This window comes from Haliotis rubra, unplaced genomic scaffold, assembly GCF_003918875.1.
Source record: "Haliotis rubra isolate DU_JTF1 unplaced genomic scaffold, ASM391887v1 Scf74, whole genome shotgun sequence".
Taxonomy (NCBI): Eukaryota; Metazoa; Mollusca; class Gastropoda; order Lepetellida; family Haliotidae; genus Haliotis; species Haliotis rubra.
Genome location: NW_025767457.1, coordinates 2,593,490 through 2,611,555, shown reverse-complemented (window position 1 = coordinate 2,611,555; position 18,066 = coordinate 2,593,490).

Here is an 18,066-nt window from a genome sequence, read left to right as displayed (position 1 = left end):
TGTGTTTATTGTTGGTTTGGAAAGTTACCGGACATTGTGTGGTGGCTAAACTTCACAGCATGCAAATTTCTTGCTTGTAAGCTTACGTTAAGACCAACAAACCTATTATTCCTTACACCTACAGTGTTTTGAAATTTGATGTAGTCCCACTGTGTAGTACATACCCCTAATTATTATTTGGAAACGAGCGTTATATGCATGATGTATGTATTCATACATATTTGGACTTTATGTAAAAGTGCTTTCAGTGGAAAAAACAAGAATTGTTTTTATATAATCGTAATCAATCATTCTTTATTGCCATTCAACACCATTTCAAAAACGGACCTTCAGTAACCCGGTTGGAATAGTACTAACCCGGTTGGAATAGTATTAACCCAATTAACAAGCCTTCATGTATTTTAATAAAAACATATTTTGAGACAGACTCTCTTTTTTAAATGTACCCTGATAACGTGGATCGTGCATTTCTCAAATTTCCGAACTATTGGTATGGTATTTGCAACATACCAACCACAATTTAGTATCTCGAATTAATGATGAAAGACGCCATACTCCGTATATTTACGCCATATGATAAGTGGTTGAGTGAATATTGTTTTACGCCGAGTTCAACAATATTGCAGCAACACATAACATTAGGTCCCAGAAGAAGAAGGCGTTAGAACGTCATCTACCATTCCTTAGACAAATAACATGTAGTAGTTTAATTTAGATTAACAATAGCGTTCAGTTTTTTGTTTGTTTGCAATGCTTTTCACGATTTAAGAAATGTGTTTGTTCATCCGAAATGCTATGCTGTGCCCTTAGCTGAAACATTTGTAAACTTAATGATGGCTCAACGTGCAGACACAATTATGAATTTGTCAAAATGTATATTTCTAGCATATAAATCTAACTTGCCATTTGTGCATATAATGCAGGGAAACATAGTCACCGAAAAGACTGCAGTCACGATACCAGCATCAAATATCTCATCGTTCATCTTGCTTGCTTCAGTATGAAACAAACATGACTTTGCACCATAATTTATGCTTATAAACATTTTACAATGATACGTATATGAGATATTATGTCATATGCGCCTGTGGCCTTTTGATGTAATGAGACTGTCTATAACAAACAATGTAACTCCATTGGACACAAACAATATATGGTACGGATTTTTAACATGCACAGTGGCTGTTTGAAAGCGATTTTGAGTATTGAATTACAACAGGCATACATGTAGTTTTACTCCAAAAGAAATCTCTGAGGCACATTAACTCAGCAACGCCTGTGGCAGTTTACGCAAAAGAACTCGGAATAAGTGACGTCCTTAGTATAAAGGCTTCACAAAAATTAGTATTGAAACAATATCAAACCAAAACATTATTGCTCTCCCTTGAAAAAGTCTTTTATACGCTACATTCTGTATGAGTGAGTGAGTGAGTGAATGAGTCTAGTTTTACGCCGCACCCAGCAATAATCAAGTTGTATGGCGGCGGTCTGTAAATTATCGGTGCGAGGATATGTATGTGTGTGTGTGTGTGTGCGCGCGCGCGTGCGTGCGTGCGTGTGTGTGTGTGTGTGTGTGTAATCCATGCATTATATATGCTGATATACCTTGCAAAACGACCCCTGTCGCGTAAAGTCCTTATGGACTGCATTCCGAAATTTAATCTCAGCTCATTTAATTCATCGTCTGCGATTCAGTTCTAAACTTGAAGTATTGAAACTAAGAACTATGCTAACTCTCTAACGCCCGATCATATATAATTAGACTGGTATTTAAACCCTCTTTCCACTGCGCTCCAGACAACTCACACACCCACAAAATCATTTTGCTATATACTTAAAATAAATTGGTTTGTGTATTATTTTGGAAATAGTTTGTTTGATAAATATCGTGTCCTTAGTTTTAGGTTATACGTATGTAATTTTGAGCATAATATTCCGATTGCATGGGAATCAGTGATGTATGATATTAAATGCTGATAGGTTCTGCCTATTTCTGGAACCTAATTATACAGCATCAATACATGCGGCTCGATTGTTGCTTCCACACGTTTCTGTGACCTCGCAAGATGCTTTGTATAAGATGGGCTAGAGGTGAGCGTACATACTTCATTTTTGTTTCTTTCTTGTTTAACGCCGCACTCAGAAATTCCAGCTATATGGCGTCGGTTTGTAAATAATAGATTCTGGGTCAGACAATCGACTTCGAAACTGGGATACGATAACATGTGTCAACCAAGTCAGCGAGCCTGACCACCCAATCCCTATAGACGCCTCATATGACAAGCATGGGTTGCTGAAGATCATTTCTAACCCGGATCTTCAAGTGTAGCGCATATAACAAGTAATATCAAACCATTTTCACTGTTGTCATTAATCAACATACTGTGATATTTGAAACGTCAAATAAAATACCACAATTCTCGCATACTTTAAAAGTATTTTTACTTGATGATTGGCTAAAGGTCTCTAATAAGGTTTCCAATGTTCAATTTCAGAATTAACGGAAGAAGATATTATATGTCCAAAAGAAACTTACACTTGGTTCATCAAATCAATTTGTAACAGCATTGTCTCTTGTGATCAGGGTGGCATGGCAACCAAGCAGATAATGCATTCGCTTGTTATGTCGAAGGCCGGATTTGATTTCCCACATGGGTACAATCTGTGAAACCCATCTTTGCTGTTCCACGAAATGATAATGATGGAATATTGCTAAAAACGTCGTAAGACCCACTCACCCTCACATGGTTCATCAACATTAATTTGTAACAGCGTGACCTCTTTGGGTGATAACAATTGCCTATTATTGTCCGTTCATTTAGTACATGTTTGTTAACAGCCACAAGTCCAAATGATGATTTTTCGTAGACACAGTACAGAGATACAGCTACCGCTGCTATACCTCTTTTGATGATACAGGTTATAGGGATGTAATTGCATTCATGTGTGCGTGGTAGCAAGGAACAATATTACTTTCTCACATATACTTATTTAATCGTTGATCAGCCTAAACTCCAGAATAGCCATACAATCACGATAACGGTGCTTTAAATTACCTTTATCTTGGCGACGATACAATGATACGCAGGTAACTATCGACATTATTGATTATCAGCTAGCGCTGACCAAATGTTCAAGTGACCCGTGATGATAATAGGAAGAAATGGTCAGATGCAAGATTCAAGGTTATTGCTGATGTGGAGGCTACTTAAGAGGTACAACTGAGGCTGGTCCTAGCTCTCGACAGCTGGTCATCTGAAGCTGACTGCAACGATGCAGAGGACGACCAGACTGGATCCAGACGTAATCTGTGGTATTGAAAATATTGCCACTTACACACTGCCGTGGGTTTGGAATTAAAGGTCAGGGAACAATTCACGTCACATAAGGTCTGGATATTGGACGGAATGACCCACACAGGAGTGGCCCACCTACTCGAATAGCACTACTTGTGTTTCTAATAATGATGATGCTGTTGTTGCTCTGCGCTGGGAGGTTTGGCATATTATTAAAGTGTTCGCTCGTCATGCCGAAGACCCGGGTTCGATTCCAAACATTGGGTGCAATGTGTGAAGCCCATTTCTGGTGATAATCCTGGAACATTGCTAAAAACGGCTTGAAACCATACTCACTCTCATTGCAAGGTAGAAGTGTCGAGGTTTTCCGTCCCATGTTAAAACGAAATCGGAAAAATCGGTATCTCCTTGGGAACTGTAAATGCATGATTTCATCATATGGTCATATCATCATCATCACCATCACGATTACCTCCAGTGCTGCCTGACGAGGAAGTGGACTGTCTAGCCTTTCTAGCACACAACATTTCCAAACTAATGATGCACTCTTTTTTATTTCTTTGTGGAAGAATATTATTTCTATGTTATGTCATGGAAATTATCTGACATGATAAATGAGCCTAGAGGTTTGTTATTGGTGTCCATTTGTTCACATTAAGAACTCCAGTTTTTCCAGACAGGGCGCTCATGCTCGTAAAGACGCCAGTTTCATCAAGAAGTAAGGCAGCTACTCCTCCAAGTTGGGTGGATAAACTCAAAGGCTAGCGTGTCACCAGCGTGGAGTCATGTCTCGGGTTCGAATCCCGTCAAGGGAGCTCGTTAACATATTACATTACAATAATCGAATTGATGATGTCACAGTTTAGGCGGAAATGTTTTTGCAAAGGTTTACACCAGGTTTATATTTTAGTGTCACACGGATCACGTCACTCATGGTAGTCGAGTTAGGTAGAAATGTGCCCTTGTGATGATGAGAATCCACACAAATACAAAATGGCGAGATTTTAGGTTGTGATTACTACACTCTTGTTAACCATGTACAGGTTATTTGAAATGATAAATACCATGTGCAAGAAATAAACATCATTAGTTACATACATTAGTAGTAGTATTCCTAAGAATGTCAGTCAGTATTATTCCTAGTTACTAATGGGACGGTTACAGTGAGAGGGAGTCTTCCCTTGTTGATGCTACTACAAAGACTCTGTGACATATGGCAAAGTTTCCGTATACATCACAAAGACTCTCTTACTGTAACCAAGTTCCTTACCAGCAAATACAGGATAGTCATTAAACAACCACGGATTCCATTCCATAGATGGCCTTTACGAATGGGACGCTACTCTATACACTCTATGAAAGATAGCATTTTTAGTCTGCACTCAGATGTACGCACCTTTTCAGTCTGCTTGTTGTACAATGTACAGAGTCAGATGTACGCACCTTGACAAAATGAACAAAGGTAAAAATTCAGACTTTTTCAGCTAACTGGGAACATGATATGGGAAGTGGTCCTGGCTGTTTGGTGTCTGTTGTCGTTAAACTGTTTCACAATTTAGATCTCCAAAGTTGCCAAACTTGTAATATGTGTCAACTTTGTCTTATTCAGACAGTGATTTTCAGTATCTGGACTATTTTCCTGTAAATGATAAAAATAATCCAAGTAGTTTCACCATATGTATTTTGTCAGATGACAAGGGAGACGAAATATCTGAATAAATTTCTAAATATATTACCTTTCATATTTCCATCTTAGTACCTACATGGCCCCAACTGATACGGTATTTTATTGGTTGGCTTTCTCCTGCCGAGACACTTACCCAAGATGAGTAAATAGCGTTTTTCTGATAAATCACGGCAGCCACTCGAGTAGTAATCTCGATGGCTGACCCCCAAACCTAATCTATGTCTTTACAAGACGTGACCATCGTCTGTAGATATGAAGCCGATGGTTTATGAGCCTGTTTGGAACATATATTTAAAGACCAGGAGGGTATCGGTAAAATACTAATATTACATAAAATAATTACTCACCTAAACTACAGGTATTTTTGGAAAGTCGAACAGGATGTGGGTTGTTTACGTCAGGTGCATCTGTGATGGAGTACGTGTCAACAGACCAGTGTTTAAGTCCTCCATTATTGATTCAAGTGACTCCCTCTGAGAAGCGAATGCCCTTGTTTTTACATACAAAGCTGAAATTATTCAAATGTAAAGGAGTTGTATTCCTCTCTTAAACAAAAACATATTTCATAAGAAGTAGTACCAAGGATCTGTACTGGAATATCCTCATTAAAGTACCAATTATCCACGATATGTCAGTGTATGAAACTCTTTCAAAAACAGGAAGCCCACAGGGCTGATAACTGAAACATGTTGCTGGCCCTGTTAACATGTAGCTAGCCCTGTATTAAAAAAGGAAACTGAGATAAGGTGTTAAAATGATGAAATTAATGAATTACTTGAAGTGAGGTAAACCTTAACACGTGCAAAAGCAAATTTAACGGCGGACAATGTTGCTCACGGAAATATTCGCGGATGTGTGATTGTTACATACTATTAGAAAAGAACAACATTGTTCATTGGCTGACAATGTGTTAGATGCTCTGGAAGTTACGGAACTATACAGATGTCGTCTAGCTACCACAATTGTAAAGTATTTTAAATACTTCCCGTATTCAATTACATGGTCAAATATATACCCTTGTAAAATGTATTGGCCCACAGGGCTGGCTATAAAATAAAGTTGTAAGCCCGCCATGTAATTAGCAAGCAGCGGGCCGCCGGGGCAAATGCTTTTTCATACACTGTATGATATGTCCTCCAACTTACGTGACACGATATCTGCCTTTTTAATGTGAATATCAGGGTCCGTCCACGCTAAAGATTTCATTTTGGCACGTAGTATTTCAAGAGGACCTGCAAATGTAATATCTGCCCTAAAGTTTCCCCATTCTGCTTCCGTAAATATATATTTATAGATTTCCATGATACTATCTATCAATTCTTGAAACTAACTACAGTTACAAAAGTTATTTTTCATCAGAGGGGTTAAACTGTTACGTCCAATATCACCCTTTTCCCCTTTACGCTCATGAAACCCATCAGAGCTTATCTCCAAAGTGTACTGGTATAGCATATACACAGCTTACGCATTTGTCCACTCAAAAGACTCAGTCGGGCTCTGAGATTTTCCAGACTGTTATCAGTACAGATAGCTTGATCGCTGCCTGAGATGGAAATCCCGAGATGATGCAGGTCTCAGACGGTTACCAATTTGGTAAATTCCACAATAACGCTATGATCATGACAAACCTGGAAATATAATCAGGGCGAATGTTATATTCCATCAACAATCTCAGATCTGTGGCAAGCCTAAGACAATTTGGTCACCGTCAAGTCTAACATGGTAGAAGGAGATATGCACTTTACATGTCGGTGAATACAGAGTTTAAGCCCTGTATTATTCAGTCCTTTGGAATATACACCAAACTGATTTAACAGAATAGCGTCCACTGGCGCCTGCGTAAAAAACCGTCTCTCAATATTTATTGCTTTGTCAAAGTTTTCATTACAAAATGCAAGTCTCCTTTTAAAACAGCAGCAATTGCCACTTATCGATATGAAATCCAGCGCGACAATGAATAATCAGCCTTTCTTGTCAATAATGTTTCTTTCATGGCAGCAACAACATGATCTGAAAAATACAATTTGGCAATTGAAAATACATTGTTATCTTGTTCCTGGCGCCATTGTAGGACTTCAAAGAAACAAACGGAGATGTGTTTATTGTCGGTTTAGAAAGTTACCGGACATTGTGTCGTAGCTGATATTGTCATCAAATCTAAACTGCACAGCATGTAAATCATTTCTTGCTTGTGAACTTAAGCTATGAAAAATACAATTTTGCAATTGAAAATACATTGTTATCTTCTTGTTAAGGGATAGCCCATTATATAATCTTACACTAGGTCCCAGGTGACGAAGGAATTAGAACGGCGTCTGCTATATCTTAGATATCTAAATACTTTGCTATGAACATCGTTTGCGTGTTTTAGGATGGTGCATTTTTATGACTTAATACTTGTTTTGACAACGTTCTTCCGCCTCCCGCCGTAATATTGCTGGACTACTGCTGAAAGCAGTGTAAAAGCATGCTCACTCAATGCAGGCATGAATTAGAATTCACCTCACCATCTATCTAGAATAATGGATCGGTTTTCCACTTGAGTGGCGTCACAGATGTCTTTAAACAAATATTAACACACATTCAGAGACGGTACAGACATTTGTCTTGCATATTTTTATATATCTGCAAAGGCCTACATACTCTAGCACAGACTCACAAGTGTCCACAGAACTTTAGACATAGTCGCAGGGTTTGAAGACATTGTTACCTTCCCATATGGGATTACACATTAATATAAAAGCTTGTCGAGACATAGCTGCCTGCGAGAAGCTCACTGCTGGAGAAGAATTGCTGTGTGGCCAACCTCGTCAAATTGTCCCCGAAGAATGGTATTTATCGGCATCGATATACATCCGACATGTAACGATTATTCATGATATTGTGTAAAGGGTTCGTCCTCCAGGATATCCAATTACGACATTAAACATTACTCGTTCTGACACTAGTTGTGCAGACAGACAATACGATCATACCAATTTCTTGTATGTGACAAAGTCAACGTAGATGGACGAGAAAACAATTGGGGCACAGCGTTAGTAAAATTGACACTGAGATAAGTGCCAATATTGGTTGTGACATCTTTATTCAAGCACTTGACGTGGTATTTCTGAGCCGACTTTGTGGTTGCACTGGGTTGCAGTGACCTGTGTGGGAGGTCATCGCGTCCCACCTGTAGCGACACACTTCTGTGATACCATCTACACAAAGAACTTAATTAAGCAGCCCCTGTATTTTTGCAGTTATAGGTTTTCAACGTGTACATAAACTTCTCGCTGTGACCACGATGGAAAGAATGAGTATTTCTGACCCATATGATCCTTTTGACTCATAAAAAACGACAAAAATGATTGGAATCCATGTTGATTTTATGATGATAATTGCTCATTTTAAAAAAACAAACACTGATTTTCATACAAAACCATGTCTGTACAAGTATGACCCTGGGATGTTTAATGTTAGATTTATTGGTGAATGTGAACATTAAAATGTTATTTTCCGTGTCTTAGACGATTCAGGGTCAATACCGAGTGTAACCTCCATGTGACTGTATGACAGCCAGCACTCTCCTCCTCCTCATACCCCCGTCAGCCTCCTGATCCTCTGATGGGCCAGTCTTCGTCATTCCTCGTGTAAAGCAGCTTCCAATTGGGTCCGATTTATACAGGAGGATCCCTTTGTTGCACACGACGACCAATCATGTCCCAGATATGCTCCAAAGGGTTAAGATCGGGGCTCATTCAATCGTGAGATATGTCAGGGGGTGCTTAACTAAGTTCTTTGTGTATGTGTTGAACAAACAAAACTGGGGATCAAGAATATTAGTGAGTCGGCCTGATTTTACTGATGTTACGGGGGACTCCTGAAATATGCCCGTGTTGGGAATCGAACCTGGGCGTGACGACAAGAATGTGACATAAAGACATTGATAGTTGTACAATATTGCATATACTGCTTGTATCTTTGCTGAAAGAGGTGGAAGGGTAGCTTAGTGGTTAAAGCGTTTGCTTGAACACCCGGGTCCCATTCTCCAAATGGGTACAATGTGTGAAGCCCATTTCTGGTGTCGCCCTATCGTGATGTTGCAGAAATACTGCTAAAAGCGGCATAAAACTAAAAGCACTAACTCACTTAGCTAAATTTTTTGTCATGCTAGTGAGATTTAAAGATAGTACAGTGTTAGGTTGTTTTAAAAATACATCTACTATATCGGTCTATCTATCTATTTCATATACATGTAGAATCAAGAGGAGCCACAGAGATAGACCTCCTCTCAGCACTGTAGCGAAACGACGTCATCAAGACAAAAACCGACATAAAACTTATACCACGTCAAACGCTTTCAAAACTGTCTCTTATATCTTATAGCCTCGGTGAACATAGAACATATTTACAAAGATAAGAACAGAATAATGGGTGTATTTTCAATTTACTAGCCGTTAAGCCTCTGTGGGCCTTCCTCAAAGGGATTGTAAGTTCTGCATTTGGAGCCGTTTATTAAACAACATATTTTTTATTGTAAGACTATTTTGAAGAATGATGACAATTTTGATGGATATACAACTTCTAATGTTGTTGTCAAGCAAGTGTGACAACATATTTTTTTATTGTAAGACTATCTTGTTCAGGCTTTGGGTTACTGGCATACTAACGGTTGCTTGGGGGTGAAGGGAGTGAGTGAGGCAGCGGGGAAGGGAGAGAGCTGGGGAGCAATTGTGCTATTTAATATAAATACCTAGTGTGATGACAAAAGATCATAGTCAAGGGAATTATAGGATGAAAAAACACATAGACCAATGTCAACTTTATGCAGTTTGCGATATTACGAGAATAATCATACTTGACAGGAATAGCCCATTTCTACATGTGACATTGCCTATATCTCACTAATCCCCTCCGGAAACCACAGTGTCAGATTTAATATAAAGAGTTCTGGCAAAAAGTATTATTACACTTCAGAGACTTAGATTTTGTTACTTACAACGTCTCATTGTCCCGTAGGAACTATTCCCATTGCATGCAACATTTTATCACTTTAGAATCTATATGCATAATTCCAGTTAAAAACGTTCATGTTAGGACATTGGATTATCCATAAACAAAAAAAACGTACATCGAGTTTGTTTTTATATAAATGAAAGTTTAAATGACTTTTGTCAAATTTGATTACATCTGTTTAACCATCACTCAATCCTCTAACTGTGTGTACAGTTACGTTTGGCATAGGTAATTATGTGTACAAATTAATCCGCTTTCTGGGAAAGTAAATATATTTGCATCCACGTAATCCCTACCGAATTTGACACTCACTCACTCACCTTATAGTTGTGTAATATGCAAAATGTACACTATTATTTCTTAAAAGGTTGAAATCAAATCATTTTTATAAATATTCACAAGTAGAAATCTGCTTTGAGTCCAGGCCATGCACCAGTACATGTACATAATATCTTATGTAATGTTTAATTTGAACATGTTATATACATTGGTAAATGTATACTACTCAAATAAAAAGAAAGACAATCTGATTCTGTAATTCATGCTATGCAAGAATCGATGTTTTATCTTTTATTGTGGAGTATAGAAGACCATCCCCATAAATATCCTTTCGTGTTTATGGAGTAGAACTGTGTACACAATAGTACAAGCGTTCTAATTGTTTATTTGTGGCATGAAGAGGCCATTGGCCCATAGTTCAATATGATGCCAAGGTATGTGTTTCTTCCAACAATGCAAGGGCTTCATACACAGCAATATTTTGTAAAAATGTGTCATTCGAGGCTGACATGAGTATGCAAAGCAAATTGATAATCGGATAACTTCTTTCCAACTTTTTGTAAATATATTTGATACTAATCGACGATAGACTTTACACACAAGCATAAATTAGAGTAACAGGAAGAACAGATATCTTTTGACTTTTGCAAAAACCTTCATACATGTAGATCTTAATAACATCTAAATGGGCTAGCGACACTAGATTCTTTTTCATAATATATTTTAGCAGATTTTTAAAAGTAATAATGACAAATGTAATTTGACTTTTCCAACATACCCACCAAGGCCTAAACTGAATCGGGTGATTTTGATATCTGTTACTCAGTTAGTTCTATTGCCGGAGTGACTGGCATTCTGATCGAGACAGAATGTATTTAATAGTCTTTAATTGGCTATCGCGTGAATGGAGCCGTTAGTTTAACCGATAATTAATACAGCGCGACACTGCTTGAATATTGATTCTTTACGATTAGTCATCTGGGGACATTGTTACCAAGTACTTAATATTGTCGGCTTTGTTACCTGGTGCACAGAGTTGGAGGACACTGGTTATCGGATTCAATGTCTTGTGTACATTTATAGCATTAGGACTGTGATGTGTACAACACCAGGGATCGTCCTTTACCTTCAGCAATTCCTAACAATTCCTGAAATTTGAATAGTGTTCTTTTAGCAAAATGTAACTTTATACCAATGACAAATCAATAATTATTTTTTAACGCTTCACTTTCAAACTGTGAATTGCGAAATGGGTGTTTTATTCATTGCAAAGTGGGAAAAGGAGAGTAATTGTCAAATTTGAAATGAGACATTGATTAATTCCCAGATGAGTTGGAAACTGTTAAACTGAAAGCTGTCACATTATGGTAATAATGGAGAGCATGTTAGGAACAGTGCTGAACGCGTAATACCACTCTTTAGACGTCAAACAGCTTTTCTGAGCTATGTCAACAATGGACTGGAAAGCAATAAAGACACCACAAGTTGCCTTGTAATGATCGTGCGATTATTGACAAGAGGTATGTGTGTTCCAAGAGCAACTAATTTAGGCAATTAGAAAAAATCACCTCTCCAAAATGACAATGTAACTACACAAACATGTCATCCTCGATAATCAGGGGTATTTTATATGTTGATGTATTCTGACAATACTACTGAATCATTTGAGAGGCTTATAGTTAGAGTGATAAGTAAAGATAAGATACATCAATGGACAACCTCTGTATTTACAATTAGGAGAGACGTTTCGATGTAGATTATAAGACCGTTATCAAGCAAGTAACGTACACGATAGTGTAGGGAGGCATACATACATATTTGAAGTAGTGTTTTACAACAAAGCAGAGAAGCCTGTTAAGTATACACTGCAGAAGGTCTAAGGTAAAACAGGTCGTTACCATTGTCTCGATTCGGTGACGTCACCACTGCTATCGCCCTATCGCGAACCGAGCACAAAATATCTCTCGACCAGAAAGGTAATTTGACTGGTCCGGGCAACGGGGCCACCCGTTCACCTTTGAGTGAGTGAGTGAGTGAGTGAGTTAGTTTGGCGCTGCTTTTAGCAATATTCCAGCAATATCACGACGGGGGACACCAGAAATGGGCTTCATACATTGTACCCATGTGGGGAATCGAACCCGGGTCTTCGGCGTGACCAGCAAACACTTTAACCACTAGGCTACCCCACCACCTCCTCTGAGTGACACATTTCAGAGATCTGTATCAACGTGTCGTCACCAGAATTCGATTACTCATTTTCTAAATGTTGATGATTAAAGGTTTGATTGAATATATATTTTTGGATGATATTTAACAATACAGTTGTTGACTCAGCATATATTTATCCGAATTTCGTTTGGATCACATTCTCCTGTTAAATTCTTCATACATAAATACTTTAAGAGATTCAGGCACATGGATTATAAATATACACGACAAGTCACTTTGCAACATTTCTTTGGATATTAGAAAGTCGTGAAATGGTTCATTTGAAAAATATATATCTTCGGCCATATTATTGTAAAGAACCAAGAACCTACTTATGTTATTCTCTTATAGAAATCTTCTTTTAAAAGTAGTATATCTGTTCCATTAATAATATTATTACTGTGTCTTTACTGCGTAGATATGTTAACTTGTCAAAGATATAAGGCAAACATCTGTAAATCATTCACCCGTCTGTCGACACATGTTTAAAATATGTTTTGTAATACGAATCCCATAATGGAAGAAACTCTGTAATACTTTTATGAAGGTCCACATGGAATTACAGTGATTTGTTGATCCGGATATATGCATATCTGTTAATCTTTTAATTTGATAATGCACTTAAAAAGGACCGAGTTATGATTGACTAACATCTACTTCAGTTCCAATGAGACGCAGACCGTATTTTCTGAAGCAGTTGGTCAAAATCAGAGATGAAATACTAGTATATTTATCAGAAAATATATACTGTATAGGTCACTGAATTTAAACAATAAGCTAGAACTGTTTTAAATTTGTCTGAAAGACGCACTTGTTTCAGACTTGGATAAGTAAGAAAATGCATCATATACAGAGATCTTCTTGTGTCACGTCTATCTTAATGTCATGACCTGCACATGGATGAATCAACATAAAAGTTATTTATTCATTAACCTGTGCTGTGCCGTCTCAATCCGTTCTCGAACACCTGGCTGTCCCTTTCTCTGCACTCCTCCCTCGTAACAAATAGTTAACTGTGTCAATATTTTAATGATAGATTGTTAAACAACACTTCTTTTTTTAGGAAAAAAATTCTGCAAAAACCTCACAGAGTTGGTATGATGTTTTGATTATGATCAGCGTTTCATTGAGTATTTTATGTTTATTAGTTTTCGAGTTAGATTGCAATTCATCGGTCCGCTTTTGACCAAAACGGACTATAACCAGCTAAACACCCTCTCACTCAACCACCCTCAGTAAGCACTCTTTCAATCAACAACTCTTTCAATCAACCACTCTCTCACTCAACTATCCTCAGTAAACACTCTTTCAATCAACCACTCTCTCACTCAACTACCCCCTCACTCAACCACCCCCAGTAAACACTCTTTCAATCAACCACTCTCTCACTCAACTACCCTCAGTAAACACTCTTTCAATCAACCTCTCTCTCACTCAACTACCCTCAGTAAACACTCTTTCAATCAACCACTCTCTCACTCAACTACCCCCTCACTCAACCACCCCCAGTAAACACTCTTTCAATCAACCACTCTCTCACTCAACTACCCTCAGTAAACACTCTTTTTAATCAACCACTCTCTCACTCAACTACCCTCAGTAAACACTCTTTCAATCAACCACTCTCTCACTCTACTACCCTCTCACTCAACCACCCTCAGTAAACACTCCTTCAATCAACCACTCTCTAACTCAACCACCCTCAGTAAAAAATCTTTCAATCAACCACTCTCTCACTCAACTACCCTCAGTAAACACTCTTTCAATCAACCACTCTCTCACTCAACCACCCTCTTATTCCACCACCATCTCATGCATCCAGTCCCTCACCCACTCTTTCAATCAACCTCTCTCTAACTCACCTACCCTCAGTACAAACTCTTTCAAACAAACACTCTCTCACTCAACTACCATCAGTAAACACTCTTTCAATCAACCTCTCTCTCACTCAACTACCCTCAGTAAACACTCTTTCAATCAACCACTCTCTCACTCAACTACCGTCTCACTCAACCACCCACAGTAAACACTCCTTCAATCAACCACTCTCTAACTCAACCACCCTCAGTAAAAAATCTTTCAATCAACCACCCTCTCACTCAACTACCCTCAGTAAACACTCTTTCAATCAACCACTCTCTCACTCAACCACCTTCTTATTCCACCACCATCTCATGCATCCAGTCCCTCACTCAACCACCCTTTCACTCAACCACGCTCTCACTCAAGCACCTTTTCACTCAACCACCCTCTCACTCAACCACCCTATCACTCAACCACGCTCTCACTCAACCAGCCTCTCATGTTACCAATCCCCAACTCAACCACCCTCTCACTCAACCAACTTTTCTCTCAACCACCCTCTTACTCACTCTTTCGCTCAACCATTCTCTTACTCAACCGCTCTCTCACTCAACTACCCCCTGACTTAACCACCTTCAGTAAACACTCTTTCAATCAACCTCTCTCTTACTCAACTACCCTCTCATTCAACCATCCTCAGTAAACACTCTTTCAATCAACCACTCTCTCACTCAACTACCATCTCACTCAACTACCCTCAGTAAACACTCTTTCAATCAACCACTCTCTCACTCAACCACCCTCTTATTCCACCACCATCTCATGCATCCAGTCCCTCACTCAACCACCCTTTCACTCAACCACGCTCTCACTCAAGCACCTTTTCACTCAACCACCCTCTCACTCAACCACCCTATCACTCAACCACGCTCTCACTCAACCATCCTCTCATGTAACCAATCCCCCACTCAACCTTCCTCTCACTCAACCAACTTTTCTCTCAACCACCCTCTCACTCACTCTTTCGCTCAACCATTCTCTTACTCAACCACTCTCTCACTCAACTACCCCCTGACTTAACCACCTTCAGTAAACACTCTTTCAATCAACCTTTCTCTTACTCAACTACCCTCTCATTCAACCATCCTCAGTAGACACTTTTTCAATCAACCGCTCTCTCACTCAACTACCCCCTCACTCAACCAACCCTCAGTAAACACTCTTTCAATCAACCACTCTCTAACTCAACTACCCTCAGTAAACACTCTTTCAATCAACCACTCAACTACCCTCAGTAAACACTCTTTCAATCAACTACCCCCTCACTCAACTACCCTCAGTAAACACTCTTTCAATCAACAACTCTCTCACTCAACTACCCTCAGCAAACACTCTTTCAATCAACCACTCTCTAACTCAACTACCCTCAGTAAACACTCTTTCAATCAACCACTCAACTACCCTCAGTAAACACTCTTTCAATCAACTACCCCTTTTTCTCACTCAAGCTACCCTCAGTAAACACTCTTTCAATCAACCACTCTCTCAACTGCTCAACTACCCTCAGCAAACACTCTTTCAATCAACCACTCTCTAACTCAACTACCCTCAGTAAACACTCTTTCAATCAACCACTCAACTACCCTCAGTAAACACTCTTTCAATCAACTACCCCCTCACTCAACTACCCTTAGTAAACACTCTTTCAATCAACCACTCTCTCACTCAACTATCCTCAGTAAACACTGTTTCAATCAACCACTCTCTCACTCAACTACCCTCAGTAAACACTCTTTCAATCAACCACTCTCTCACTCAATCACCCTCTTATTATACCACCATCTCATGCATCCAGTCCCTCACTCAACCACCCTTTCACTCAAACACCCTCTCACTCAAGCACCCTTTCACTCAACCACCCTCTCACTCAACCACCCTATCACTCAACCACGCTCTCACTCAACCAGCCTCTCATGTAACCAATCCCCACTCACTTCAAACCACCCTCTCACTCAACCACCCTATCACTCAACCACCCTCTCATGTAACCAATCCCCGACTCAACCACCCTCTCACTCAACCACCTTTTCTCTCAACCACCGTCTCACTCACTCTTTTGCTCAACCATTCTCTTACTCAACCACTCTCTCACTCAATTACTCCTTCACACCATCATTCACTTCAAACCAACCCTGGAATTCTTAAAAACGCAATTCCAGAATAACCTTTGACAATATATGGACATCGATATCCAGTCCCTGGCCTTGATCGTGGAACGTTTGTTGTGACAAGTTATGCAAAACTATTCCGTACTACGTCTGCACGAAGCCTACAGCGTATGCCCTTATGACGTGTCTCATTCTAGTCAATGTCAAACACGGTTCACGTTCGCCATGCAAGTTGAGCGTTATGAGTGTCATAAACCTCTCATAACCCACCACCAGACATCCTATCTATGGCCGCCATTTGCAATTAATGGAGATTAAATTGTCCGCCATCAGAAACATATACATGTACTTACCAGAAGATATACAGCCACCGGCTGAACCGCTTGTCTGGATAGCAGCTCATATCGACGCTACTCTAAATGGGAATCTTTGTATAATTTAATACCAATCGTTGGTGGTTCGTGAAAACTGTATTGGAGTAAATGACATTCTCGGCTGAATTCAATATATTTGGCTACAGTTCTGACACTTTCGTGAGGATTCCAGGACATAGTATGTCCCTATTACCCCCATGTTCTTTATAGCAGAACCCCCATGTTCTGGTGTCCCCCGTCGTGATATTTCTGGAACATTGCTAAAAGTGGCGCAAAACCAAACTCACTCATAGCAGCCCAAGGAGCGGTTGGCTGACGACGATTTCGGTTGGCTGACGATGGGGTGGGTGGGGGTGTGGGGGATGTGTGTGTGGGGGTGTGGTTGGGTTGGTGGGGTGGCGCACACACACACACACACCTTTTTGTCCTGAAAGCTTCTTTATTAAATGACCATTGAAACTCTCGTGAAAATGAAGTGTGTGTGTGCGCGCGCGCACGCACGCACGCACACACACACACACACACACACACAACTTTTCTCAAAAAGCTGTATCCGCGCCTGCAGGGTCCCGATCCACAGAGCGTTCGTAAAGTTACGACCAGTCGGAACTCTACACCTTATCATAGACTTACGAAAGGTATAGTGCTGAGAACGTTTACAGACTCCCATCAATGCCTAGAGTGCGACTTCAAACAACCAATAGTGCAGAGGAACCACTTGCGTGTTTCATTTCGCCCACTGTTAATTCTTGTTGGTAGAGTATCTTGGTGAATTCCTCGTTGGGGAACCCTCTATATGGACCGATGACCTTCAGCTATACCGTCTTACCGTAGTGGATGTACTGCTATAGCCCGGACTGATTACTACTATCATTGTCCAGTCGAAGTAGGTCAAGGAGAGCTGCAGAAATGACCGCCTCTCTGAGATGGACGCAGGCCGTGTCATGGCAAACTGGACACTAATTGGGTTCCGATATTGACCGGCCTTTCAAATATTGACTGGACTAAAAACTAGGGTCAGTCTTCTCCTTACATCGACGAATATCGTAGCCAATCAGGGCGCCATTAACTCCGGGTTATATGGTGAGGTTTAGACAAGACGTAGTCGGATTAAGGTGATTATCTGAAGAGAGATGAAATTCAATCTAAACCAATCGTATCCGCTGTGATGTTCAAAGAATTTATCATCAAAGCAATGAATACCGTTACTGAGGAGCGACTACTACGATGATAGATTCAGCTGGTTATACTAA